Source organism: Triticum aestivum, chromosome 7D (assembly GCF_018294505.1).
Source record: "Triticum aestivum cultivar Chinese Spring chromosome 7D, IWGSC CS RefSeq v2.1, whole genome shotgun sequence".
NCBI classification, from domain to species: Eukaryota; Viridiplantae; Streptophyta; class Magnoliopsida; order Poales; family Poaceae; genus Triticum; species Triticum aestivum.
The window spans coordinates 297,359,587-297,369,673 of record NC_057814.1 but is presented as its reverse complement, the minus strand read 5'-3'; positions in this window follow the sequence as shown (position 1 = coordinate 297,369,673).

Genomic DNA, 10,087 nt, shown 5'->3' with positions numbered 1-10,087 from the left:
CGCACCTTTCGCCGGTATCATACACCCACCATATACCTTCCTCAAAACAGCCACCATACCTACCTATTATTTCATTTCCTTAGCCATTCCGAGATATATTGCCATGCAACTTTCCACCGTTCCGTTTATTATGACACGCTCCATCATTGTCATATTGCTTTGCATGATCATGTAGTTGACATTGTATTCATGGCAAAGCCACCATTCATAATTCTTTCATGCATGTCACTCTTGATTCATTGCATATCCTGGTACACTGCCGGAGGCATTCACATAGAGTTATTTTGTTCTAATTTTTGAGTTGTAAGTAAATAAAAGTGTGATGACCATCATTATTAGAGCATTGTCCCAAGTGAGGAAAGGATGATGGAGACTATGATTCCCCCACAAGTCGGGATGAGACTCCGGACGAAAAAAAGAAAAATTAGAGGCCATAAAAAAGGCCCAAATAAAAAATGAGAGAAAAAGAGAGAAGGGACAATGTTACTATCCTTTTACCACACTTGTGCTTCAAAGTAGCACCATGATCTTCATGATAGAGAGTCTCCTATGTTGTCATTTTCATATACTAGTGGGAATTTTACATTATAGAACTTGGCTTGTATATTCCAATGATGGGCTTCCTCAAAAATGCCCTAGGTCTTCGTGAGCAAGCGAATTGGATGCACACCCACTTAGTTTCTTTTATTGAGCTTTCATACACTTATAGCTCTAGTGCATCCGTTGCTTGGCAGCGCTACTCACTCACAATTATATCTATTAATGGGCATCTCCACAGCCCGTTGATACGCCTAGTTGATGTGAGACTATCTTCTCCTTTTTTCTCTTCTCCACAACCACCATTCTATTGCACATATAGTGCTATGTCCATGGCTCACGCTCATGTATTGCGTGAAGATTGAAAAAGTTTGAGAACATCAAAAGTATGACACAATTGCTTGGCTTGTCATCGGGGTTGTGCATGATTTAAATATTTTCTGTGATGAACATAGAGCATAGCCAGACTATATGATTTTGTAGGGATAACATTGTTTGGCCATGTTATTTTGAGAAGACATGATTGCTTTGTTAGTATGCTTGAAGTATTATTATTGTCATGTCAATATTAAACTTTTATCTTGAATCTTTCGGATCTGAACATTCATGCCACAATAAAGAAAATTACATTAAGAAATATGCTAGGTAGATTTCCACATCAAAAATTCTGTTTTTATCATTTACCTACTCGAGGACGAGCAGGAATTAAGCTTGGGATGCTTGATACGTCTCCAATGTATCTATAATTTTTGATTGTTCCATGCTATTATATTATCTGTTTTGGATGTTTAATGGGCTTTACTAACCACTTTTACATTATTTTTGGGACTAACCTATTAACCGAAGGCCCAGTGCAAATTGCTGTTTTTTTGCCTATTTCAGTGTTTCACAGAAAAGGAATATCAAATGGAGTCCAAACGGAATGAAACCTTTGGGAGAGTTATTTTTGGAACAAACGTGATCTAGGGGACTTGGAGTGGACGTCAAGAAAGAAGCGAGGAGGCCACGAGGCAGGGAGGCGCGCCTGCCCCCTGGGCGCGCCCCCACCCTCGTGGGCCCCTCGCAGCTCCACCGACCTACTTCTTCCTCCTATATATATATATATATATATATATATATATCCATATACCCCGAAAACATCCAGGAGCACGACGAAACCCTATTTCCACAGCCACAACCTTCTGTACCCGTGAGATCCCATCTTGGGGCCTTTTCTGGCGCTCCGCCGGAGGGGCCATCGATCACGGAGGGCTTCTACATCAACACCATGTTGGGGATCGTTGCAGAAATTAAAAAATTTCTACGCATCACCAAGATCAATCTATGGAGTTTACTAGCAACGAGAGGGGAGTGCATCTTCATACCTTTTAAAATCACGATGCGGAAGCGTTGCAAGAACGCGGTTGGAGGAGTCGTACACGTAGCGATTCAGATCGCGGCAAAATCCGATCCAAGCACCGAACAACGGTGCCTCCGCGTTCAACACACGTGCAGCCCGGTGACGTCTCCCGCGCCTTGATCCAGCAAGGAGGAGGGAGAGGTTGAGGAAGAAGGCTCCAACAGCAGCACGACGGCGTGGTGGTGGTGGAGTGGCAGTTCTCCGGCAGGGCTTCGCCAAGCTCACACATAGGAAGAGAGGTGTTGGGGAGGGGAGGGGTTGCGCCTTGGATGTGGTGCTGAAGCCCTCCCTCCACCCCTCTATTTATAGGGAGAAGGGGGAAGGGGGCGGCCCCTCTAGATGAGAACTAGAGGGGGGCGGTGGCCAAGGGGGAGGGGGCTTGCCCCCCAAGCAAGGGGGGGGGGCCTTTAGGGTTCCCCCCAACCCTAGGCGCATGGGCCCTAGGGGGGATGGTGCCTAGCCCACTTAGGGGTTGGTTCCCTTCCACCTACAGCCCATAAGGCCCTCCGGGGCAGGTGGACCCACCCGGTGGACCCCCGGAACCCCTCCGGTGGTCCTGGTACAATACCGGTATACCCCCGAATATATCCGGTGACCGTATGATGACTTCCCATATATAAATTTTCACCTCCGGACCAATCCAGAACTCCTCGTGACGTCCGGGATCTCATCCGGGACTCCGAACAACATTCGGTAATCACATACAAACCTTCCTTATAACCCTAGCGTCATCGAACCTTAAGTGTGTTGACCCTACGGGTTCGGGAATCATGCAGACATGACCGAGACACATCTCTAGCCAATAACCAACAGCGGGATCTGGATACCCATGTTGGCTCCCACACGTTCCACGATGATCTCATCAGATGAACCACGATGTCGAGGATTCAAGCAATCCCGTATACAATTCCCTTTGTCAGTCGGTACGTTACTTGCCCGAGATTCGATCGTCGGTATCCCAATACCTCGTTCAATCTCGTTACCGGCAAGTCACTTTACTCGTTCCGTAATGCATGATCCCGTGACCAACTACTTGGTCTCATCGAGCTCATTATGATGATGCATTACTGAGTGGGCCCAGAGATACCTCTCCGTCATACGGATGGACAAATCCCAGTCTCGATCCGTGCCAACCCAACAGACACTTTCAGAGATACCTGTAGTGCACCTTTATAGTCACCCAGTTACGTTGTGATGTTTGGTACACCCAAAGCATTCCTACGGCATCCGGGAGTTGCATGATCTCATGGTCTAAGGAAATGATACTTGACATTAGAAAAGCTTTAGCAAACGAACTACACGATCTAGTGCTATGCTTAGGATTGGGTCTTGTCCATCACATCATTCTCCTAATGATGTGATCCCGTTATCAATGACATCCAATGTCCATGGTCAGGAAACCGTAACCATCTATTGATCAACGAGCTAGTCAACTAGAGGCTCACTAGGGACATGTTGTGGTCTATGTATTCACACATGTATTACGATTTCCGGATAACACAATTATAGCATGAACAATAGACAATTATCATGAACAAGGAAATATAATAATAACCATTTTATTATTGCCTCTAGGGCATATTTCCAACAGTCTCCCACTTGCACTAGAGTCAATAATCTAGTTACATTGTGATGAATCGAACACCCATAGAGTTCTGGTGTTGATCATGTTTTGCTCGTGGAAGAGGTTTAGTCAACGGATCTGCGACATTCAGGTCCGTATGCACTTTACAAATATCTATGTCTCCATCTTGAACATTTTCACGAATGGAGTTGAAGCGACGCTTGATATGCCTGGTCTTCTTGTAAAATCTAGGCTCCTTGGCCAGGGCAATAGCTCCAGTGTTGTCACAGAAGAGAGTCATCGGGCCCGATGCATTGGGAATAACTCCTAGGTCGGTAATGAACTCCTTCATCCAGATTGCTTCATGCGCTGCCTCCGAGGCTGCCATGTACTCCGCTTCACATGTAGATCCCGCCACGACGCTTTGCTTGCAACTGCACCAGCTGACTGCCCCACCATTCAAAATATACATGTATCCGGTTTGTGACTTAGAGTCATCCAGATCTGTGTCGAAGCTAGCGTCGACGTAACCCTTTACGACGAGCTCTTCGTCACCTCCATAAACGAGAAACATATCCTTAGTCCTCTTCAGGTACTTCAGGATATTCTTGACCGCTGTCCAGTGTTCCATGCCGGGATTACTTTGGTACCTTCCTACCAAACTTACGGCAAGGTTTACATCAGGTCTGGTACACAGCATGGCATACATAATAGACCCTATGGCCGAGGCATAGGGGATGACACTCATCTTTTCTCTATCTTCTGCCGTGGTCGGGCATTGAGCCATGCTCAATCTCACACCTTGCAATAAAGGCAAGAACCCCTTCTTGGACTGATCCATATTGAACTTCTTCAATATCTTGTCAAGGTACGTGCTTTGTGAAAGACCAATGAGGCGTCTCGATCTATCTCTATAGATCTTGATGCCTAATATATAAGCAGCTTCTCCAAGGTCCTTCATTGAAAAACACTTATTCAAGTAGGCCTTTATGCTTTCCAAGAATTCTATATCATTTCCCATCAATAGTATGTCATCCACATATAATATGAGAAACGCTACAGAGCTCCCACTCACTTTCTTGTAAACACAGGCTTCTCCATAAGTCTGTGTAAACCCAAACGCTTTGATCATCTCATCAAAGCGAATGTTCCAACTCCGAGATGCTTGCACCAGCCCATAGATTGAGCGTTGGAGCTTGCACACCTTGTCAGCATTCTTAGGATCGACAAAACCTTCTGGCTGCATCATATACAATTCTTCCTTAAGGAAACCATTAAGGAATGCCGTTTTGACGTCCATTTGCCATATCTCATAATCATAGAACGCGGCAATTGCTAACATGATTCGGACGGACTTCAGCTTCGCTACGGGTGAGAAAGTCTCATCGTAGTCAACCCCTTGAACTTGTCGATAACCCTTAGCGACAAGCCGAGCCTTATAGATGGTCACATTACCATCCGCGTCTGTCTTCTTCTTAAAGATCCATTTATTTTCTATGGCTCGCCGATCATTGGGCAAGTCAGTCAAAGTCCATACTTCGTTTTCATACATGGATCCTATCTCGGATTTCATGGCTTCAAGCCATTTGTCGGAATCCGGGCCCGCCATCGCTTCTTCATAGTTCGAAGGTTCACCGTTGTCTAACAACATGATTTCCAGGACAGGGTTGCCGTACCACTCTGGTGCGGAACGTGTCCTTGTGGACCTACGAAGTTCAGTGGTAACTTGATCATGATCGTCATCATTAACCTCCTCTCTAGTCGGTGCAGGCACCACAGAAACATTTTCTTGTGCTGCGCTACTCTCTGGTTCGAGAAGAGTCATCTCATCAAGTTCCACTTTCCTCCCACTTACTTCTTTCGAGAGAAACTCTTTCTCCAGAAAGGACCCGTTCTTGGCAACGAAGATCTTGCCTTCGGATCTGAGGTAGAAGGTATACCCAATGGTTTCCTTCGGGTATCCTATGAAGACGCATTTTTCCGACTTGGGTTCGAGCTTTTCAGGTTGAAGTTTCTTGACATAAGCATCGCATCCCCAAACTTTTAGAAACGACAACTTAGGTTTCTTCCCAAACCTTAATTCATACAGTGTCGTCTCAATGGATTTCGACGGAGCCCTATTTAAAGTGAACGCGGCAGTCTCTAAAGCATATCCCCAAAATGATAGCGGTAGGTCGGTAAGAGACATCATAGATCGCACCATGTCCAACAGAGTGTGATTACGACGTTCGGACACACCAATACGCTGAGGTGTTCCAGGCGGCATGAGTTGTGAAACAATTCCACATTTCCTTAAGTGCGTGCCAAATTCATGACTCAAATATTCTCCCCACGGTCTGATCGTAAGAACTTTATTTTCCTGTCACGTTGATTTTCAACCTCACTCTGAAATTCCTTGAACTTTTCAAAGGTCTCATACTTGTGTTTCATTAAGTAGACATACCCATATCTACTTAAGTCATCAGTGAGGGTGAGAACATAACGATAACCACCGCGAGCCTCAACGCTCATTGGACCGCACACATCAGTATGTATGATTTCCAATAAGTTGGTTGCTCGCTCCATTGTTCCGGAGAACGGAGTCTTGGTCATTTTGCCCATGAGGCATGGTTCGCACGTGTCAAATGATTCATAATCAAGAGACTCCAAAAGTCCATCTGCATGGAGTTTCTTCATGCGTTTGACACCAATGTGACCAAGGCGGCAGTGCCACAAGTATGTGGGACTATCATTATCAACCTTACATTTCTTGGCATTCACACTATGAATATGTGTAACATCACGTTCGAGATTCATTAAGAATAAACCATTGACCAGCGGGGCATGACCATAAAACATATCTCTCATATAAATAGAACAACCATTATTCTCAGATTTAAATGAGTAGCCATCTCGCATTAAACGAGATCCAGATACAATGTTCATGCTCAAAGCTGGCACTAAATAACAATTATTGAGGTTTAAAACTAATCCCGTAGGTAAATGTAGAGGTAGCGTGCCGACGGCGATCACATCGACCTTGGAACCATTCCCGACGCGCATCGTCACCTCGTCCTTCGCCAGTCTCCGCTTATTCCGCAGCTCCTGTTTTGAGTTACAAATATGAGCAACCGCACCGGTATCAAATACCCAGGAGCTACTACGAGTACTGGTAAGGTACACATCAATAACATGTATATCACATATACCTTTGGTATTGCCGGCCTTCTTATCCGCTAAGTACTTGGGGCAGTTCCGCTTCCAGTGACCGTTTCCCTTGCAATAAAAGCACTCAGTCTCAGGCTTGGGTCCATGCTTTGGCTTCTTCCCGGCAACTGGCTTACCGGGCGCGGCAACCCCCTTGCCGTCCTTCTTGAAGTTCTTCTTACCCTTGCCTTTCTTGAAACTAGTGGTTTTATTGACCATCAACACTTGATGTTCCTTTTTGATCTCCACCTCCGCTGATTTCAGCATTGAATATACCTCAGGAATGGTCTTTTCCATCCCCTGCATATTGAAGTTCATCACAAAGCTCTTGTAGCTAGGTGGGAGCGACTGAAGGATTCTGTCAACGACCGCGTCATCCGGGAGATTAACTCCCAGCTGAGATAAGCGATTGTGTAACCCAGACATTTTGAGTATGTGCTCGCTGACAGAACTATTCTCCTCCATATTACAACTGTAGAACTTGTCGGAGACTTCATATCTCTCGACCCGGGCATGAGCTTGGAAAACCATTTTCAGCTCTTGGAACATCTCATATGCTCCGTGCTGCTCAAAACGCTTTTGGAGCCCCGGTTCTAAGCTGTAAAGCATGCCGCACTGAACCAGGGAGTAATCATCAACACGTGCTTGCCAGGCGTTCATAACGTCTTGGTTTGCTGGGACGGGTGCTTCACCTAGCGGTGCTTCCAGGACATATGCTTTCTTGGCAGCTATGAGGATGATCCTCAAGTTCCGGACCCAGTCCGTATAGTTGCTACCATCGTCTTTCAGCTTGGTTTTCTCTAGGAACGCGTTGAAGTTGAGGTTGACATTAGCGTGGGCCATTTGATCTACAAGACATATTGTAAAGGTTTTAGACTAAGTTCATGATAATTAAGTTCATCTAATCAAATTATTAATGAACTCCCACTCAGACAGACATCCCTCTAGTCATCTAAGTGATACATGATCCGAGTCAACTAGGCCGTGTCCGATCATCACGTGAGACGGACTAGTCATCATCGGTGAACATCTTCATGTTGATCGTATCTGCTATACGACTCATGCTCGACCTTTCGGTCTCTTGTGTTCCGAGGCCATGTCTGTACATGCTAGGCTCGTCAAGTCAACCTAAGTGTATTGCGTGTGTAAATCTGGCTTACACCCGTTGTATGCAAACGTTAGAACCTATCACACCCGATCATCACGTGGTGCTTCAGAACAACGCACCTTCGCAACGGTGCACAGTTAGGGGGAACACTTTCTTGAAATTTTAGCGAGGGATCATCTTATTTATGCTACCGTCGTTCTAAGCAAATAAGATGTAAAACATGATAAACATCACATGCAATCAAATAGTGACATGATATGGCCAATATCATTTTGCTCCTTTTGATCTCCATCTTCGGGGCGCCATGATAATCATCGTCACCGGCATGACACCATGATGTCCATCATCATGATCTCCATCATCGTGTCTTCATGAAGTTGTCTCGCCAACTATTACTTCTACTACTATGGCTAACGGTTAGCAATAAAGTAAAGTAATTACACGACGTTCCAGTTGACACACAGGTCATAAATAAATTAAGACAACTCCTATGGCTCCTGCCGGTTGTCACACTCATCGACATGCAAGTCGTGATTCCTATTACAAGAACATCATCAATCTCATACATCACATATATCATTCATCACATCCTTCTGGCCATATCACATCACATGACACTTGCTGCAAAACAAGTTAGACGTCCTCTAATTGTTGTTGCAAATTTTTACGTGGCTGCTATAGGTTTCTAGCAAGAACGTTTCTTACCTACGCCAAAACCACAACGTGATATGCCAATTTCTATTTACCCTTCATAAGGACCCTTTTCATCGAATCCGATCCGACTAAAGTGGGAGAGACAGACACCCGCTAGCCACCTTATGCAACTAGTGCATGTCAGTCGGTGGAACCTGTCTCACGTAAGCGTACGTGTAAGGTCGGTCCGGGCCGCTTCATCCCACGATGCCGCCGAATCAAGATAAGACTAGTAACGGCAAGTAAATTGACAAAATCGACGCCCACAACAACTTGTGTTCTACTCGTGCATAGAAACTACGCATAGACCTAGCTCATGATGCCACTGTTGGGGATCGTTGCAGAAATTAAAAAATTTCTACGCATCACCAAGATCAATCTATGGAGTTTACTAGCAACGAGAGGGGAGTGCATCTTCATACCTTTGAAGATCGCGATGCGGAAGCGTTGCAAGAACGCGGTTGGAGGAGTCGTACACGTAGCGATTCAGATCGCGGCAGAATCCGATCCAAGCACCGAACAACGGTGCCTCCGCGTTCAACACACGTGCAGCCCGGTGACGTCTCCCGCGCCTTGATCCAGCAAGGAGGAGGGAGAGGTTGAGGAAGAAGGCTCCAACAGCAGCACGACGGCGTGGTGGTGGTGGAGTGGCAGTTCTCCGGCAGGGCTTCGCCAAGCTCACGCGGAGGAGCAGAGGTGTTGGGGAGGGGAGGGGCTGCGCCTTGGATGTGGTGCTGCAGCCCTCCCTCCACCCCTCTATTTATAGGGAGAAGGGGGAAGGGGGCGGCCCCTCTAGATGAGATCTAGAGGGGGGCGGCGGCCAAGGGGGAGGGGGCTTGCCCCCCAAGCAAGGGGGGGCCCCCTTTAGGGTTCCCCCCAACCCTAGGCGCATGGGCCCTAGGGGGGATGGCGCCCAGCCCACTTAGGGGCTGGTTCCCTTCCACCTACAGCCCATAAGGCCCTCCGGGGCAGGTGGACCCACCCGGTGGACCCCCGGAACCCCTCCGGTGGTCCCGGTACAATACCGGTATACCCCCGAATATTTCCGGTGACCGTATGATGACTTCCCATATATAAATCTTCACCTCCGGACCAATCCAGAACTCCTCGTGACGTCCGGGATCTCATCCGGGACTCCGAACAACATTCGGTAATCACATACAAACCTTCCTTATAACCCTAGCGTCATCGAACCTTAAGTGTGTTGACCCTACGGGTTCGGGAATCATGCAGACATGACCGAGACACCTCTCTAGCCAATAACCAACAGCGGGATCTGGATACCCATGTTGGCTCCCACACGTTCCACGATGATCTCATCGGATGAACCACGATGTCGAGGATTCAAGCAATCCCGTATACAATTCCCTTTGTCAATCAGTACGTTACTTGCCCGAGATTCAATCGTCGGTATCCCAATACCTCGTTCAATCTCGTTACCGGCAAGTCACTTTACTCGTTCCATAATGCATGATCCCGTGACCAACTACTTGGTCTCATCAAGTTCATTATGATGATGCATTACCGAGTGGGCCCAGAGATACCTCTCCTCATACCGAGTGACAAATCCCAGTCTCGATCCGTGCCAACCCAACAGACA